General features: G+C 46.9%; 1 protein-coding gene across 3 annotated transcripts in view; it reads left to right on the top strand.

Annotated features, from left to right (window-relative positions):
- The first annotated feature begins 327 nt into the window (after positions 1-327).
- Positions 328-20,191, top strand: part of ZFHX3 (zinc finger homeobox 3) — a 512,235-nt gene continuing 492,371 nt past the window's right edge. For 2 of the 3 annotated variants that reach the window (XM_074582606.1, XM_074582603.1), the window contains exon 1: positions 328-378. The gene's annotated coding sequence lies outside the window, so the exon portion shown is untranslated. The remainder of the gene's footprint in view (positions 379-20,191) is intronic. The other variant, XM_074582604.1, reaches the window with a different exon arrangement.

Genomic DNA, 20,191 nt, shown 5'->3' with positions numbered 1-20,191 from the left:
TGATGTTTGAGCCCAGTCCTTAAAGGACCTCATCTTGGATTTTGCACTTCTGGGATGTAGGGATTCCTCTAGTCTTATTGCTGCTTCTTCTAGGAAGTCTCTTACAGCGAAGGCCTGCTGCTGGGGTGAGGACAGTACCTAGACCTAGCGGCTCTGCCTGCCTGCTGGCTGACGATACGAGCATCAGCTGTTGAAGCCCAACTAGTTGATGGAATCAGCATTACCAAATACTACACAGGTGTAGGGCATCAGGCAATCTATCAGAGATGTCTTATGGGTAGGAGGCAGTGAATATATGTAAGGGTCGAGCAGCTGAAACTGTTTGGTGTGGATGGTGCTGGAACGGCAGAGAGAAGGAGCTGCTCTGAGGGGAGTGAGGTATGTTGGGGTTTCCATCTGCTGTTACCTGGTTAAGTTTCTCTGTAGCTGGAGGAATGAAGGGATAATTTCAGTTCCATGCGCCCCTAATGAAATGCCCTTGTGCGATGTAAGTCATTTCAGTGGTAAAGGTTTTGCTGACGTTCTCTGATCTCAGCCAGGCTGTCTCTGGGACCTGTGGTCGCTGCTGTTGGGAGCGTTGCTTTACAACCTTCAGTAGATTTGCGTGGCGGAGCTGATGGCAGCTGTGACTTGAGATTTCTTGAGCCTTATACTAGAAAGAGCATATCTTGGCAAATACTGATGCTAAGTCCCCCTAAAAGCACTATTTTGCCTCCTCTCCCCACCATGTAAGTAGAAGCTCATTTTTTTTCTTGTGTTGTTTTCACTGTTTCTCTCAGAAATGAAACTTGTCTGCTCAGATATCACTGGCGCCTGGTGGCCGTGAAAACCTGCCTTGAACAAACTTTTAACTTGGGCAGCTCCTGCCTGGGTGACCAACTGAGTATTATGGCTTTGGATATATGATGTAATGAAAATACACTTTATTTTTACTTGAAAGGAACTTGTCTTTGCACATAAGACTTTCATTATTAGTACAGTGAAAGCTATTTTGGATTTTTGACTTGATTGCAGAGAAACTATTGCTTCAGAAGGCTAGATTTTTTTTTAGAAGAAAATTTCACATGAAAAGCTGCATGAACTTTAACTAATTTTAAAAAAATGTGCGTAGAACCTTGTGTAATAAAATATTTGAAGCCTAGGCAAAGCAGCATGGGTAGAAACTATTTGAATACATTGATTACTTTTTTCTGAATCAGATCCATCTGTCAATTACCCCAGAAGAAGTGGGGAGAAAAAAAAGCTTTTATTTCAGTATAAATACATAATGCAGTGCATGGGAAAAGCAAATTCCTGGTATTCAAACCATATGCATAGTCTGAACACGGGCACTGTCTAGTCTGTTACTAATGAATATGGTTAAGGCTGAGATCAGTTTGGAGTCACCTCTGACTGCGGTATCTGGTGGCCAGGACAAACTGCTTGAGGTAACCAAAGGCTTGTGGCAGACAGCAGGTGGCTTTCTGTTGCTTTTTTGAACATAAGTGGCTTTTCACAATCACTGTTTCTCATGTGCTACGTTTTAAAAAAATAGAGAGATGAATTTGCTTGGGATTTTGTGACTTACCGAGACTTCATGCCATTATAGCACTTGATTTTTCTTTTCTGAATAGTTAATGACAGCAATAGGGGTATAACGGGCTGGTGGGAAGCTGTTTTATCTTCCTAATGAGAAGATGACAGAGAAGAAATCAATGAACTGGAACCCAGAAGTTTCTTTATGTCCCTGTCCTGCTTTTCCTCCTTCACCCACGGGGTTCACTGTTTTTCTCAGCGGGGGTTTGACTTACACCGGTGTGTAATTTACATCTTTGCTGCACGTGGATGTGCGAGGTCTGCGCTCTGTGAGCATTGGTGTGTTTGGTGGGAGAACCAGAACCAGTGTCCGGGCTGCAGAGGCTCTGTCCCAGTGCAGCTCGGGGGAGACTTGCCCTCAGTTTCCCTGGGCAAGGGGCGCTGCCGCGGGGTCGCTGGGGCACCTGCCCTGCCAGGGAGCTGGTGCTGGGGGGGGCGCAAGATGTGTTGAAGGTGCAGCGTGCTCTGATGTGTGGCACGTCAATGGGGCACCTTCGGGCTACTGATAACATGGAGGTACTCGAACATGTGAGCGACAGTCTGCAGGTGACCATCTAAAGGAGCTTCTCCAGCTTTTTCTTCTGTTATTCTTATACCAGAAACCCCCAACTAGCACCGAAATGAAGCAATGACCCTTAAATCTAAATTTCTCGTGATTTATCTGTTCTAGTCAATGTGTATCAATATGCTCCAGTACAAGCCTTTGTATTTTAAAGCTGCCTGTTCTAGGGGATCTCGGTCGGTGTAATTCTGCTGTTAATAATTTAAATGATGAAGTAGACTCAGTGAGAACAATAACCGTGAAACAGACGGAACTGTGTGCAGTGTAGGGCATAAATCCGTGAAAACTCAAGGCTCTGCGGTTGAGCATCCGAGTGGATTAGCAGCTGCAGGAGAGAGCCTGCTGCAGGTGGAGGCACGCGCTGCCACCGGGCCAGCGGAGGAGTGCCACAAGTTCAAACCTTTGATCTCTCCTCTTCATTTTGGAGGAAAAAAAACAACCCCAAAACAAACAAAACCAGCAACAAAGTAAACTCAGTAATGCTGGAAATGAAGCTGCGCGTTTTTCTTCTCTATGTTGTTCTTTCAGTTCTGTTTTGAATGTGATGTTTTGAGGAAATTCTCCCTTCCTTAAAGATGCTCCCTTTGTGTTCGCGCGTAGGTCTGTCCAGTCCCCTTTGTATTCGGTGGAGCTGTGAGGCGCAGGGATGGGGCGAATCTCTCAGCTCACGTGAGCTGTCACGCTAAAGTCAGATTGGTACAACCTCCAGTCCCTAAATTAGACAAGTTTGACTGAAGCCTGGCTGGAGCCAGGAGCTCCTGAACTCGGTTCTCAGAACTGTATGTATTTCCCTGTGTACTCCTATAAAATGTGCTTAATCTTTCCATGTGCCTCAGCTGGCTTCTCCTAATAACACTGACCTGCTTCATATATGTTTGATGAAGAGGGAAGATGGATCGGTACTTATTTAGCGCTACACCAAAATGCTGAGGGCAGGATGAATAGAAGCACCAGGCAGGAAAAAGAGCATCCTTTAATTGCCTCCGTATGAATGTTAGGAGGTGGATAATGGACCAGGAGAATTGCAAATCCTCGTTAATGAGCGTAACTGGTACCTGTATGGTATTACAGAAACGTGGTGGGAACGCTGGTGCGATGGAATGAGTTATTGCTCTGTGGGGAAGGACTGTGTGGACACGTGGGGGTGGTGTTATGGAAATGTGACCCCAAGGGGCTGGAAATGGGTGGTGGTGTGGGTGCGGTGGGTTTGGTGAAGAAGGGATGCGAGGGTGTGGGATGTAAACCGCTGTGGGCACATCCCAAACCAACATCATCTCTGGAGTCGCGCGAGTGTAATGCTGCCGGCTTTGACTTCTGTCCTGCTCCGCACTGCCTGGTCGGGGTCACCCGTTTCACCTTGGTGGGTCTGTCCACCATCTCCCCGCAGGACTGGGCTCCCTGGTGGGAAGACTCATGTCTGGTGTAGTCCGTTAGCACCCAATTCAGCTCGTGGGTTTTAGTGATAATACAAAGCCTATTTAAAGAGTATATTGGCATTGAAATAAAAACACAATATCTTGTATGTTTTCCAAAAAACGTTTTTATACTCAGTGCTGTTATTTCCATTTACTTTGAGAGTTGCACAGCAGTTTCTTTAGGTGTCCTCTATATTTGGTACTAAAAGATGATGAATAGAATCTCTTTCCCTGTTCCATGCCTCAGCTTTTTTTGCCTAGACATGTACTTGTAATCTTTAAAAACCTACTTACATAACTTTTCTTTACTCATTTTTGTACACTTTTATTGCTTTTCTGTGGATTCTTCCTGCAAAATCCTCTTCCATGTAGTCGCCGAAACTGAGGCAAAGTTTTTGTTTTTTTTAAAAAGCCTGTTATGCTGGCTTATATAAGGATATTCCCAATACATCTAGTAAAAGCCTTAGTAGAATCAACTATTTTGTTGACATTTTGAGCAGGGCTGTGAGGGGAGCAGATGTTTCTCATCGCGCTGTCTCGCGCAGGATGCCTTAGCTCATTTCCTGAACAGTAGTGCTGCAGCCGCATCTCGCCAGTCCACAGCCGATAGAAACGGTGTCTTCCCGTGCATGTTGTATCTTGCCAGTCCTCAGGTTGTCCCCTGTTTTGATGCCCTGTAGCCGAGCTCTCCTGTCTGGTGTTGGGTCATGTCTCCTGCCATCTCGTAGAAAACTGTCTCAAATTTTAAAGCCTGGCCCAGTCTCCGCAGCCTCCACCTTCAAAGGGTTTGCTCCAGCCAGTAGTGGCCAAGCAAAGGTGTCCTGTAATTGCCTCGGAGCGGCTGGAGCAGCGGTTCATCTGGGCATCAGCAGGGAGAGCTTGGACACTTCCCTGTGATCTTATTGTTCCCGGCGCTGATGCCAAATCAGCATGAGGGAGAAGGGAAGGAAAACAGTATTTAAATGGGCAGGGGGAGGCGGAGGAGAGCTGGATGGTGAGGGCAGAGGAGCTGGTGAGGGCAGAGGAGGCAGCGCCGAAGCCAGAGGGTGTGAAGGTCAGATGTGCAGGAGGGCGGTATGTGGGAAACAGAGGAGCGAGGGTTGAGAAAGGGTGGGGAGGAAGGAGCAGATGTGGGTGCTGTTCTGTTTGGCTCTGGAGAAGGATGCTTGGTAAGAAGTGAACCAGTGCTCCCTGGAAGCCAACTGTGATTTCACACATGGGAAAATGTCGCGAGGCTGGATCCGGCGCTGGTGTCCCGCTCTCCTCCCTGGGGATCGGCAGCCCTCCACGTGCCAGCCCGGCTGCTGCTGCTCAAACACCTTTTCTAAAATGTGCGAGAAAATGTTGGTGCTGATGCACGCTGCTGTGGCTGCACAATGACTTCCTCATCCAAAGAACAACAAATGTTAGTTAAAAACATACTCTTTTCCAATGTCATTTCCTTACTATTGTGTTTTCCTGCTCCCAAAGTAGGTGCTGAATTCTTCCTTTGGATTTAGTCATGTGTCAAGGGCTCTCCCTCCTCAGAGAGGTATTTGATTTTTTTTTTTCAGGTTAAATTAGCTCACATTGGGGTTACAAAGTCCCGTTCCCTAGTTTGCCTCCTTTTCTCTCAAAAAAAGAGCAGAGGACAGCAAACAACAGGACATTCAGTACTGCAGTGCAAAGGTAGCCAATGCTGCTCCTAGTACTTAGTTTTCTGACGGGGTTTTGTGGAGGCTGTGTTTGGTTTGCAGCTGATGCACAGTGCAGGGCTTCAGAAAATAAACATTTCAGAAGTTGGTGTGGGTTTCGGTCACTGGTGATGGTGCCCACAGTTCACCTTCCTCATGTTTGGCTCCACTGACAGTAGTGTTGTAGGACGGTAAATGATCTGAGAGCGCCGCTTGCTGCCTCTTGCTGTGGAAGGCCAGCCTGTTCCCTGGGCACACTGCTGCTGTGGCTCTCCTGCATGGGGTTGCTAGAGGAGTTGTAAATGGTCGTGGCTGACCATGAGACTCAACCCCAACAAGGTAATCTCTCAGTTTAGGGTAGCACTGCCCTTAAATACAGGTGTTGTATCAAATGCTTGTATTTAAGACAATGTGCTGCGCAGCTGCATTATTATGTATGAGACTTGACTTGCAGATTTGCCTGGTATATTACAGTTGCAGGGTCTTTAGGCCACTTAAGTGGGGAGGAACATGGTCTTTCTTCCCATCCAGCCCTTCTGCTGTGCCACCATGGCTCATGCAGCTGGAAGCTGGCTCAGCCTCTGCTGTGTCCACTCCTGTGATGCTACAGTGAGTCTTTAAAAAAGAAAAAAAAAAAACAAACCCCAAAACCTCATGGGTTCAAAGAGAGGATTCAAACAACTAGCCCCAAAAGTTCAGAATCCACAGAGCAAATAAAGGGAACCCCAAATGGGTATTACGAGGGGGGAAATGTCATGCTTTCTGAGCACCCAAGTCATGAATTTGCATGCCTAGAACTGGATCTCTGGGCCTGGCAATTCCCCCGAGCGGGGGCTGTCATTAGCTGCCACAGATGAGGTCGTCAAGGCTGGTTTAAATTAAGCTGGGGCAGATGGAGAGTTGAGCTGAACTCCTCTGTGCAGCTCCTCACTCCCCTCTTCCCGCATCGCAGCAGCCTGGTGTAACACCCACTCTACAGAAATACACTTTATTAATATTGAGTTTGTGGTTATAACAGAATGAGAGATGAGGTGGGATTTGCAAATTGTTTAAAGTTATTGCACTTAATTATAGCTAGACCTCTTAAGCAGCTAAGGAAGGCTCCCTTCCCCTGTGCTGCTGGCTTCGTTAGCTGGCCTCGTCAGGGTCCCTGTCACCCTGTCCCACCCACCGCTGTTGGTGAAGCCCCCCCAGCAGCGCTGCCTGTCGGAGTGAAGTTTCACAGGACTCTGCAGACGTGTCCCAGAGACAGCGCTGCCCTGTCGTCCTTGCGGAGCGATGGGATCTGGCCGTGACATTTCATTATGCTGATTTTAACTGGCGTGAGTAAAACTTGTGGACAGGCTCCAGTCTTGTGAGGGGGAGGAAACAGTTGAAAAAACAAACCATAAATTAAAATAATAACAGTATGGGCCAACAAACAGCGCACACATGTACAACAAAGAGAGTCACCCTAATAAATACATTCACTTTGATTTACGGTGTTGTGATAATCCATACAGTCATCCTCTCAGTAGTTGGGAGGTTTTCCTTGTGTGGTGATGAAGGACAAAATCAATGTTGGGTCTTTTCATTCTTTTAATAAGAAGAAAATAATTCCCCCTCTGTGTTCTGCCAGTCTTGGGACTTGGCTTCAAAACCCATATAAATCTGTAAAAATGTAATACTGCCTTAGGATCTTCTTGCCCCTGCTCCTGGAGGAGGGTTTTCCTGAAGATGTTTGAGCTTTGGCTCATAAACCTGGTTGCTGTAACCCAGCTTCCCCTTCCCTTCCTGCTCACGGGGCCAGTGGTTGCCTGTTGTCCTGCTGCCGCCTGTGCCTGGGAAGGGTGGTGGGGTGCGTGCTGAAGGAGTGGGTGCGGGTGAGGGGGTAGCTTTGCAAAAAAGGCAGGACAAACTCTTCAATAAATAGCCAACGCAGGGTGAGAAGCGCAAATGTTTAGAACTTCCTAATGTAATAGTAATATTAGATTGTACTGAAATGTAAATAATGCCAAGGGAGTGTCATTTGTCAGCGAAGATCTCGTGATGCTCCATAAGCAAAGTGTCGGTGAGATGTGACCACCTCCGTGGTGAGGGGCACCAAGGAGTCAGACACAGCTGGCATCCGGGGAAGGAGGTTTGGAGCGAGATGTGAAATGTGGGCATGACTGTTGGAGGTGCTACGACTTCCCTCATCCGTCTCCTGCCACAACAGCAGGCAGGTTTTATGTGCTGCTTCCCAAAGGATCCTGTGCAGGCTGGGGAAGCCCAGCCCAGGGGTCTCTGCCTGGCCAGGCTTCCCAGCCCACGGGGGCTTTCCCCACACACGGCTGGTGCGTGGCCTGGTCGTGGGTCTTGCGGCTTGGAGGGGAATTGCAATTAACACCCTGCAATCTGCAGCATCGCCCGGAGCCAGCCTAATGCTGCCTGGGGAAGGGCTCAGGGCCTGTGGTGCCTACCGGAGACAAAACCCGAGTGGAAATGAAACAGGGCTGGCAGGGTGTGGAGTATTTTTTTTTTTTACATTTCATTTTGTATTAAATCGTAGTGAATATAGAAATGCTTCTATAGATTTGATTCCTTGGGTGAAGGTGTAAATAGCCCATCTAAAATTCTGCCATAAGAATAGAATAAACATCCTTTGAACCCACAAGACAAAGTTACTCATTCACAATGTGTTGGGTTTTGTTTCTCTCATTGCATATAATCTTGGAAATATATTTAGAAAACAGTGTTTAAAGTGATAAAAATATTGAAAAAATTACCCATTTTATTTACTTGTAATGCTAGTTTAGTATCAGCCTCATCGTCAACATCATGGGATATTTCTGTAAAGAAATTGTAGCAATCTTAGAAATGCTTTTCCAGCTACAAATCAACCACCTTAAAATTCCTCTTTTGCCTGCCCTCAACCAAGGATATTTAGAAAAGTTAAACACATGAACTATTTTCTTCTCTCTGGGGAATTAGCTGATGAGTAATTTAATATATATACTTTTGTGGTGCATTATTGTGCAATATATTTCATTGTCTTTAAATGCATTAGCTGGTACTTCAGATTCTATGAAAATGAGAGCGCGTAGCTGTGTGGAGCAGCTGTCGGTGTGGCGTGGGCACGTAGGCACCGAGCGAATGCCCGCGCTGCGCGTGGGGCTGGCTGATCAAAGGACGCATCCTGCTTTGTGTACAGAGCACAGCCCTGCCATAGCATCCGCTGTGCACAAATCTAAAAACTTATTATTTCCAGATAGGTTTACACTGGTAATTCTAACAAATAATCTTTGTGGTGTATCTTTTTAAGGGGTGTGGGAGCATTTTTTTTATGCTAAACGTAGGTGTGTGCTTTGCAGCAAAGGCTCAAAAACACTTTGATTGCTCTTGAGGAAGCTGTGCGCATTATGTGTGTGTGTATCGGGGGAAGAATATGTCACATCCAAAATTCCAGGAGTGTGAGGGCAGAGAAGTGGGATCCATCACTGCGGCGGAGACAAACCTGGGCGGGTTGGGGTGATGCTGGGGACGGGCAGTGGGGACCCCCCGGCACGGTGTCCTGTGGGGTCAGGCAGAGGGATTCCCCTCGCTGGGAACCCAACGGTGCTTCTGCACTTAAAAGACCATTTCTTTCCAGCCCTGAAGCATCCCTGCTCTCACTCCTGGTCCCAGACCTGTTTTTCCATGTTCGGTGAAAGCCGTGCACTTTTTAAATCGTTTTCCTGTGGCCTTTAACCTGAACAGATTACATTTTGGGGAGCTACAGAGGACAAGCCTGCTGTCAGAGCAGAAAATCAAATTTTTTGATGTGATGTTGTTGCATTAAAAGGGCCAATCTTGTGTCATGTAATATGTGAATAATGGGACTAGCATGTGATGTCAAAAATTTCCAACCGCCTCATAAATAAATGCAGCCCTGCCCCTCCCCCCCTGAAAGGTCACCCCGCTTGAACCCGGGCTCGCATCCCAAATTACCAACGTGCTCGGAGTCAAGGTTAAAGGTACAGTATCCCCTTTCAAAAGGCACATGTCAGTGTCTGTGCTGGGAATGATAAATAACGCTTGAAACAGGCTATCAATTTCCAAGGGCCCTGCCCCCCCTTTTCTCCTGCGCCGAACTTTGCCGAGGGTCTGGTCCTGGGGAGGGGAGCAGAGATTGCACTGGGCCTTGGCGGCGGGCGAGGACTCGCCGCAATCTCGGAGGTGTTGGCTGGTGCTCGGGCAGCCTGGCCCCCCGGACCCCGCGGGGGCTCTCCCAACATCTGCTGGGTCCTGGGCTAGGCAAGGCTGTAAATGGCACTGCCCTTAACCCAGCAAAGTCGTTCGGATAGCTAATTTCACACGTTTAAGTGTGTAAAGCTTTGTGCGCACATAGGTCATTGAGGTTGCAAAATCAAGCAACAAACTGAAAAATCTTGGCAGTGCCAGAGCTTGGACATGCAAGCCCAACTGCCCCTCCCTGGATGAACGTGTCTGATCCGGCCTTAAATCCCATCGGCTCCTAGTGCTTGATTTAGAGGACTCGCGGCTGATTTGGGCGCAGGGGACAGAGGTCCTCACGGTGCAGGGGACATCCCCCGTTCGCTCTTACCTTCCCCCTTCCGAGCTCTGCGCTGTGTCCTGTGCAGCAGCCGACCAGCGCGTGGACTGCAAAGTTCACCCTTTCTTCCCCAATTCATCCTGTGTCTGTTGCGGTGCATTGGTACTTCCTAAACAATTGGGAAAATACCCTCAAAACTTCCTTGTGAAATACAATGTTGCTCATCTGGCTTATAGCCAAAATAAATCACTATTAACCCCTTTTTACACACAGGCAACAAAGTCGCTGTGGTTAAGGTCACCCACGTAAGTTACGTATATGAATTTGGTTTAAATGAGGCTGCGTGTCTATAACCAACAGATAATTTCGTTATTCGGCACCAACCCATAGCATGCTTCGCTGTGCTCACTAAATGAGGTCAGGCTCCTGGAGAACGATGGCAAATTAGCATATAATTCAAGCATGTGTAACAATGCATATGCAACAGAGGGACAAATTAAGTTGAATAGGTAAATTTAATGATAGTATTTTCTAGTTTTTTGCAACTTTAGCGTTTTATACATAGTGCTCTTTTTTTTGATAAAAAACACACATGGTCCCCGGAAGGCAGCCACGAAAGCCAGTGGTTTCTGTGGAGCACGTGTGGACCCCGGGAGGGTGGTTCACTCAACCGGCTTGGCCAAATGGCTTCCAGTAGCCGTGGGGCTGGAGGACGCTTTTTGCTCGTTTGCATCTATAGGTTTAACAGTTTCCAGAGACCTTCTTTGTTTTCCAGGCTTACTCCAAGTTTTGAGTTTTATCACCTCAGATCTTTGGCAATTTGAGCGACTGGGGGGGTCAGTGGTCCTTCCTTGTGAAGGAGAGCCATGGCAGGAGGCAGATGTCACTGGGGGTGGCATCCGTGTGCCCTTGGAGGCAGGCACAGACGCTTGAGCAAGCCATCATGGCTCTCTGGAGAGCCAGTGGAGACCTATAAACCCCCTTTTAGAGACCAGCTAGGACAGGTCGGGGAGCTGCCCGCTCCTCTCTGGAGAGCTATTTGTCTGGCCTGCCTTGGCTGCCTTCTTCCATGTCGTTCTCTCTCGAGCGACAGCAAAGGGAGCGTGAGCTGATTAGATCAGACTTGCCAACGAGCTGGATGTCCCAGTGGGGGAAAATGAATCCCACTCTAGAATTCCTCTGATGCCCAGGGCTACCTGCACCCCTCTGTCCCCACTAAACCAACCAGTTCTTCAGGGGAGATGGATGGGTGACCTCTACCCTGAGAAACAAGACATCCCCTGGTGCTGCTGTTCCCTAACCGAGGGAGGGATGGAGCTGATGCCGCTGGCCCAGGGGGGATCATTATCCATGTATTCAGTATTAACCAGCAGCTATGATGGAGAGTTCCTGTGTTTAGATGATGAATCGAGTATTGTGAAGTGTCTGTGGTATCTCTTGGCACGCTGTTCGCACTCGAGGTTACCAGCCTGGCAGCCACATCACACCAGAGCATGGCAAAGTTGAGCCGAGGGATGCGTGAGGAACTCCTGAGCTCTTAAAAAGGCTAATAAATTCTATAGTATTTTGTGAATTTGAAAGCTTGTTTGTTTAGAAGAGTTTATTTTAAGAAAACTTTTTTCCATCTCTGGCTCTCTGCTAATGAAACGCTGACTGCCGTGGTCGTGGTGGGTTGTTTCCTGAGCTGTAAGGGCAGCAATTCTCAATGTGCCGCCTCTCCCCCGCCCAAGCAGTACCTTGCCTTCTCTTTCTTTTTTGTAAGATTTGTTTTGTTAAATTATATTTAGACTAACAGTAGATGAACTAGTTGAGCGTATAAAACTTATATTCATGTTTACTTAAATGGAAGGAATGGGGTTTTATGGAATTAGGTTTGTAAAAGAGGCTGGATATCGGTGTAGTTCTCGGTGCCGCTGATGGGGAGGGTGGCTTTGGCTCCGTCTGCAGATGCACCGTCTTGTCCACTCCCATCTCCTCTGGAGCAGAGCCGGGACCTTCTCCGGCACTGCGGTGTGCCAGAAGCCCGCGCCCTGGGAACGCGCCCGCTGACCTGCTCTGTGTAACAGCCGTCAACCCCAAACCCTACCGAAGCAGCTACATCTGTTTTGGCTTTGTTTGCAAGGCAGAGGGGAGGGAGGTGCGCTCTGTGGTCAAGGGCCAAACTACATGTCATATTTCATTACCTTCATTAGCTACTACAGAAGGCTGCGTTAAAAGGAGGAAGGTTGTGGTTAACTCTTCAGCTGCCAGCTTTAAAAATTCAGTTTTAATTCCACTTCCTGCTCTTCTCAATGTGCCTTTACCTTTGTTTTTAGCTTATCAAACCCATAAATCATGTTTATGCCCAGGGTTTTGCCCCCTTAGTGTAAAAGAGGCAGCAAGCTGCCGTTTCACTCCCAGCTAGCTGCTCGGAAGATGCTGCACCATCTGGAAACAGTTACGGGAACAGTAGTGTAAACCCAAAAGGGAAAGTGTATTTAGCATTAATAAAACTTTCCTTTCTATTTTGTCCACAGTTGTCTTTTCCTTTTCCACCTCACATTATTCTGTTGATTTAATATAGCTGATTTCTTGTGAGGGAGGTAAGGGTGAAAGGGCGTTTTGTGGTGGTGGTGAGGTTGGGGTGAATTTGGCTCCTGGTTGGCGATGCGGTTTCCTATATGAACAAGTATCATGAAAAAGAATGAAAAATTCCTTATGCTTCAATTGCACAAAGTATAGTATAGAGATGCTTTATAACATCTCAGTTAATGCATCAGATATCTTCATTACAGCTAATTGGCTTCAAACAGCATTTAAATACATTAGTCCAGGCAGACCTGTGGTGATACAAGTGTGTTTTATTGCACCATACGATACATTTTGCTAACTAGAATATAATCTAATTTAATTACATTTTAAATGTGGCACTACCAGTTTAGCTCAATGATGCTGGGGAAAAGCGTGACTATTTCCAGAAGGAAGCAGGATGAGCTGTGGAGAACTGGTTTCACTGGGAACCATGTGGTGGGTTGGGATGGGGGGAAAAGTCGGGTCCTCTCACCGCCCAGACTGCGGGAGGCTGGGAATGCCTCTGGCTGTCGCCGGTGCTGCTCTGCTCCCGTGTTCGGCGTTGGCGTGCCAGTGAGCCCTGCTTTCAGAGCAAAGGGACCAGCTGGCTTATTGCGCCCTTCCAGCCGACACGTTCAGTGTAGGTTTTCGTAGCACAGCCCTTCTGGAGGTGAGGAAATGGGATTTTTTTGGCTCCTTAAATGTCTTCTCTAATACAGCAAACGTGTAAAAACTCTGCAAGCAAGTCCATAGGTTTCAGAGCCGGGGAATCGTGTGCTACGTGTATCCTCTGAACCATGTTTGAAAACATGTTTAGGAGGCAAACTGAGAAAACTCAAACTGAAAATTATCTCCATTTAGAGAAAGTTAAGAATGGATTAGCAGCTGCAGGTGTTTTTTCACTGATGTTTCTGCATTACGGATTTGACAGTAGGAACAAAACCAAGTTGCATATTAATTAATAAAAAAACTGTCAGTTTTATAGTCTCTTGCTCAATACCATTTCCTTTACAATCTGTAAATCTCCTTTTTCACAGGCAAATATCTGTTTATTATTTGTTCTAGCGTTTTTACACGGATACATTGAGACGTAATCTGCACTGAGGCAAGATAGTGTAGTGGGATTAAGAGCTCTTTATCTGACAGCAGCAACAGCACATACAGTATTTTCACTATTATTCTTAAAATCCCAAAAGACTATATTCTGAAATTACTCAAATTTTTTAAAAAACATGTGTGAGGGGCATATTTCTTAGCAGCCATGCCTGTTATGTCAAGCAGGCAGTGCTTTTTCTCAAAATTAAATGAAAATTTTGATTTGAAAGGAGACTTCTACCTGGCTCTGTTCTGGCTGGCCCAGCTGACTGCTACTTCAAAATTGTAAACCTTTAGCAATAGACGCTTTTTAATGGGAATACCTACGCAACCATAACCATCGTGGTGTGAATGCAGTGTGATTAAAAATGAGGCAGAACAGCAAAATGCTGCTTTTAATTTATCATTTAGTGGCAGGAAAAAGCTTGTTTAGTTCTTTTTCATCTTCTGTGCTCTTAAGACTTTCAGCCATTATTTTGAAATGTATTTTATAATAAAACCTCAGTGGTTATGTTGCCTAGGGCTTTAGTGTCCATTTTCAAGAAAGGAAGCATTTTTAATCTTAAAAAATATTCTGTTGACTGATTACATTTCAGCATTTTAGTTGGATGCTGCTGCCTTGAAATATACTTATTATAGCAGAGATTTAAAAGTAATTCTTTGTGATCCTATGAATCGAAAAGGTTTTCAGTAACTCCTGTATGTTATACGTGCAATATAACTTTTATTCTCTTTCAAGCAATTAGTTTAATTTTACAAGCTTGGTGTGTGTTATCTATAGTTATTTTTAAAGACACATGTTCACTCCCGTAAATCTGGTTGCAGGCACATGTGTGTGATGTACGTGTCCAGCTAGCACGTCTTAGCAGAGCTGCCCGTTGGTCGTTGGTGACTGACAAGAGGCGACAGGCTGTGTCTCTCCGGCTCCTGGTGCTCCCCGAGGCCATCCCCTGCAGGTCCCTGGGCAGGAACATCTGCCCTGCTCCTGCTCCGTGAGCATCCGCGGGGGTCACCGATGAGTAGAGCCGCCTGTCCCACTGGTCCTCTCTGCCCAGCAAGGCTTTTATAGCAATAGGAGTTGCAGCTCGTTTGTCAGTGCCATGGGAAGAGCAGAGCCAGGTGTGTGGCTTGTGCTGGACCTTCTCCTACCTCTGTGGTCCTCATCCAGGTGAGGCTCTACTAAGGAGAGGGAGGGAGGTGGACCTGGCAGGCAGGCCCCTTCTCTGAGGCTATTGCTGGAGTCAAGCCCAATCTTCTCAGGTGCAACAATTTCTTTGATGTATGTACTGCAACCTTTGGTGCGGTCCAGAGTAAAACATTATGTTCTTCTCATTAAGAGACTCGTGAACATGATTCTCACAACCAGTCGGTGTTATGCCCGGACTCTTTGCGCTATGTGGTAATTATGAAACCATACCAGCCTGTCGCCAGGAAGACTTTGTTCTTGGTCCTGCGGCTAATGTGTTAACTGGGAGCCGTGTTAATCCCCGAGATGAAACTCACAGAGAGACAGGGATTGTCAGGAGAAGCCTCTCAGGCTGTGGCTCTTACAGTAAGACCTCAAATTAATTCTCCATGTCAAGAGCATTTGGCCTTAGACACAACAGAGACAGTCACATTTCATTGCGAAGTCAGGTTTCAAAGCCTGTTTGCCCAGGTGCTCATTCAGTTGTCCTCGGTAGAAGAACCTCAGGCAACTCTGTACAGTGCAAAACAGAAATAAACTCTTGCATGCTCACGCTGAGCGCTCCCTGGAGCCTGGAGGCCTGATCTCAGCCATTGCTGCCTGACCCTCTGCCCACGGATGATTCCAGCAGGCAACCCCTGGCACGGAGTGCGCACTGTGTTAAAGTGAAAAAGGAAACAGGAGTACATGGCAGGGTCAATTGGCACGTGCAAAGATGTGTCCAGAAGATGACTGGGGTGTAGATCCCTCCTCTGTCAGTCCACTTCCCCCTAAAAACTCCCTTAAACTATGAATCTTCATACTTATCAATGTGGAAGTACCTGAAACATATTCCTCTCATTCCCCGGGGATGAGCAAATACCTGCACGAGTGCTAAATGAGGTCTATTGCAAACGCAGAGATACAGACACATTACAGAAAGAAACTGATGAACGCCTTCCATACAACACAGATTATTTCTCGAGGTTACAACTGGTGAGCACACGTGAGGAAGGCTTGTTAATTATCATGTGCTACAGACATTTAATACCTGGGGTTATCTTCACAAGATTTACTTGATTTTTATTTTTTTCTGGGCATCTAAACAGAAGGTTGAGGGGGAAGTGTGGAACAAGGTGTGACTTCCCAGCTGCGAAAAGACAGGAGGTGAAATGTGGATGAACGCAGTTGGGGTCTGCGGAGATAAGGGGAAGGCATTTGCTGAGGTGCACCACGACCCACTGAGCAGATGTGGCACCAGAGCCAGGACACGGCTGTGTCCCGCGGTGACTCGCTCGGTGACCCCAGCTCGCCTGGGCTTGGAAGGAGCACGTGCCGGGAACGAGTCCTTGCGCATGCTTCTCCCTAGACAAGGACCCAAGAAATACTCTGATAATCTTCAGATTTGCGGTGTCTTGGTTCTGAGAAACACGTCTAAAATCTGTTATTTTGAAAATGGGGGTTTAATTTTCATCATCAACCAATTTGTTTTTCCTGTATGGCAGAATGATGATGTTTACTCAGCTTTGTAAAACTGCTCTAAAAGCCTAGATGAAGGAAGCCTGTACGTTTGAAGTATTATCACTGCTACAGCGTTGTCATCTCGTTTCCACAGGTGTTCACAGACTATTAGAAGTATCTGCAAAGTTTATGTGTAAACGCAAGTAAAATGGCTAAGGAAGCAAAGCACTTAGAGAATCGGTGTACGTGCCGCGCTCCTTTGACCAGAAGGCTCTCTTTACAATCTTCCCAAGACTGGAGTTCAGGGATGGAGTAGAGGAGGAGTGTGGTACCTTGGCAGGATCACGCAGGGCTGGAGGAATGATATATTGGGGCTAATGTAATTTGTGAGTGAGGGACACTGTTCAAGCGCTGCACGAAAGTGCTTACTCCCTGCCTCTAACTAGAGCTATCAGTATATCACTTTCAAAATGAGCAGTTTAAATTAAAAGCTAAACTAAAAGAAACGTGACTGCATCTGGGACTTGTCAGAAGCCTCATTCAGATATGCCATTGTCACATTTTCCAAGAGCCTGCAGATGTGGAAGATAATTATCCCATCCCATAGACAAGTCTATTTGTTCCTTACGCCAGTCGCTTCTATGGCTGTGCAATTTGAGTCTCTCTCTTTTTTCCTCCTCACTTGAAGGGTTCAACAGACTCATCAGGCTGCTGCTCTCCTGAAGTTTCCTGTTTGCATATGCTGCAAACATAAACATTTTGTAAAGCTAACTTTGTCTGGATTTCCCTAGTCCCAGATCACCTTATAAATCTGAAGATTACGTGTTTCATTATGCCTCTTAAATTAACAAGTCTGTCACACCAGTCACAGCCTTTAAGGAGAATTCACCCCAGCTGGTGAAGACAAATCTTCTGCAACTTTTGCAGATGTTGCAGCAGGTCTGGCCCCTGGTGATAGGTGTAAGTGTAGAAGTCCCTCAGCCCCATCCAGAGATGAGAGGCATTCCATGTGCCAGTGAGCCGCTGGGTAGCCAATAAACCTGCCACGCTGGCCTGTGACCCTGGCCATCTCCTAGCTCCCTTCTCGCTTGATGGACATGGCAGGTGTCTCTTCAACTTGGTTGCACCCTAGATGCTTCATCGGACAGATGCTGTTTAGTTTTGGTTCTGTTCTAGCTTGTGCTCAGAAGGACGGGCATGATGAGAATGGCATGGGCTTTTTTCTCTTGGTGCCACTGGACTGTCCGCAGGTGTTTTGGTAGAAGCTTATCCCGTGTTGTGCAGCACCACCACTAGCACCCACACACCCAGAACATTGGTCTGGGGGCACTAATACCATGGTGTCTAGGCTGGGTCCTAAATTCTGGCATACTTCATGGCACTGCAAAAAGAGACAGTCTTCAGTGTTCCACGTGCCGCCTTCCCTCCTTTCTGCTATTCCCTTGCGTTTGGACTTGCGTCGGCACCAACCCATTGCAAAGGGCTTCCTCAAAAGTAAACTGTTGTGTGGTGATTTGGTACAGCAATGAAAATGATTTTCCCAAAATTCATTAAGCTTTTTATTTAATGTTCTGTTTACCTGGGTAAAAGCCTTTGTAATGAACAGTCTGTTTTCTCACAGCGTCGGGTTAGAGGGGTGAATTGTGTCAAAAATTTTGACACCAACAAATATGAAATATTCTGCAAAGAAACAAAAATCACTCGTAAGCATTTAGAGCTGATGCGAATTTTTTCTGATGGAGAATTTTCTTCCTGAATAGACAGTCAGGTCCCAGCATCCAACACGTCCCCCTGCAGAGTCTGGTAAGAAAACCCTGGGAACATCTGGCTAATCTGGGTTATAGCAGGTCTCCTGATGGGCTGGTGTGAGGTAAGGCTGAGAGGTGGTGGACCAACCATCCATCCTAATGCTGGCTGCTGCTTCCTATCAAACTGGCATGTCTCGCTTGCCGGGTCTTGCCTACCTGGTCCTTGCTGGCTCTTGTTTGGGCCCTTTGTCAGCAGACAAGAGGCTCTACTGGCAGTTGGTCGTGCTCTATCAGTCCTTACCCCCAAGTGCTGACATGGCTTTAGGACGGCTGGACGGGTGGTGGGTTCAGGCGTTGCTTTCCTGCTGCGCATCGGCCAATTCCCAACAATTTGTTCTGTACGGAGAGTGCCGAGCGCTGCCTGGGGCACCTGGGCAGGATGGCATTAATGCAGGTTGGTGGTAATAGTAGTCACTTGTATTTGGGCAAAGGCTTTGGAGGACGTGTACCTTCCGCCCACAGTGAGCCCGGGACATCAGCGTAGTGCCTGCTGTCGTAGCGCATCGCCACGGGGAGGCTGAGGGATTTGTGAAAGACCTGATGGGGACGGGGCGCCTGGTCACTTAACCAGCTGCAGCCCCCCCGAGTGTTATCACAATAATCTGTACGTTTGTCTAAAAGAAAATTGGAGCTGCCCGTTTGTACTGGTGGAGAAGAAAATAGAAATTTCAGGAGCGGAGGGAAGGAGAGGGAAGGGATTGGCTTTCTTTGCATTAATATAAGATGAAGATTAATTCTGCTAGCAGGATTCTGTCGTCTTGTCAGAATTCAGTGATTTTCCATTTTGGATCAGTGCAGTGCCAGAATGTAAATCCGATCGCCTTGTGTCTTTCAAAATAAAATCAAAAAGCCTTACTGATTGCTTATATGGGCAGCTAGCACACCTTAAGAAGTAAGAAAGGTTCAGACAGGAATATAATAAGGCCCGGGAAAGTGGCAGCATGAAAGGGATGACCTTTATTTGCAATCATAGCTGAGATTTACAGTTTATTACTGATAGCTTTTATAAAGAGCCATTCAGTTCAGAGGTGAGAGGTTTGTCATCTGGAAATGCAATTAACTTTAGCCTTATCCCAATCCCCCTGGTCTTAGTGTGAGAGCAGCACTTCAGCAATATCATGATTTTCCCCTCTAATTTCTTTTTTTCCCTACATTTTTGTCTCTTCTATCCCGTGTTCTTTGGCATAAATGCAGGTGCATGTTTTTTTTCTGCTATTATTTCATTATTATTAGATGCACCTTTGAATTTTTTATTAGATACAACTTGATTTTTGAATGAGAAGATTTCAAAGAGTGACATTTAAACCTGAGAAGAACTAAGATAACTCATGGAAGGGAATTGTGCTATATGTGTCAAAAATTAATTACAGACATGGAGAATCTCAAAAAAAAAAAAGGGGGGGGTGGGAGAAGAAGAAACAGTTGCTTTTTAAATAGCAATGATCATTGCTCTTCCACACATAAAGCCCGTATGCCAGCACCCATCCTTGCACGATTTAGCCGTGGTGTTTGGTGTTAGACGCTTACACATCAGCCAGACACGGATCCACCATACGCGCCCACAGATACACACACCAAGGAATACGGCATGAACAAATGAAAGTAGTTTTGGTGTCCCTGCTGTGTGCGTAGGAGAAATCCCTAAAGGTCTATTTTTGTTTCACAGGTTCGCTTTTATGGCCCTCTCTTGTCTGTTAAGTCAGGTCTGTAGGAATTTAAGAGCCAGACACAAAAGCAAGAATTTAGTGCACTTGGCCAGTGGGTTTGGATTATTTGACATATAGCCCGGTATATTTTTCCGCAGTAGGCTCTGCCAGACAGATCAGAGGAGCCTGGCCGTGCTGGGGATGTTAACCTGGCAGAGCGGGGTCCTTCCTGCGGCCGGGGGCTGCTCACCCACCGCCTGGCACGGCCCCCCCAGCCCCGCTGTGCCCCGTGCACCGGCCAAAGGGACTTTGGAAATTCCTGCAGCCTCTGCTGACTCCTGGATAAACCAGAGCAGAATAATTACTGCCACCGTGGTTTTCATCCCTGTTTTATTGTGGCTATTATTTTCATCAGTGTTAGAGGTTAATATCCCTATTTTTCTCCTCTGCTGCCTGAACACAATAGGGGCTTAGCGCGGAGTCAGCCCAGGTAGCCGAGGCAGCGGCACCATCTCCAGTGGGTCCGGATTAAAGCGTCTCCAACGAGGATCCCTGGCCCGGCCGCAGCCGGTGGCATGTGGAGCTGAGGCCGCTGCAGAGTGTGGCACATTTTATCTCGGTATAAAAGACAAAGACGGAATAAGGCATGAAAGCAGGCGGGCGCGGAGTGCGGGCTGCGGGAGTCTCGCACTGAAGAGACACTTCTGTTCTGCGTCTCGGCTCGTCCA

The sequence above is a fragment of the Larus michahellis genome, chromosome 4 (assembly GCF_964199755.1).
Source record: "Larus michahellis chromosome 4, bLarMic1.1, whole genome shotgun sequence".
NCBI lineage: Eukaryota > Metazoa > Chordata > Aves > Charadriiformes > Laridae > Larus > Larus michahellis.
The sequence above is the reverse complement of the archived record's forward strand: the minus strand, read 5'-3'. Positions and strand labels throughout refer to the sequence as shown.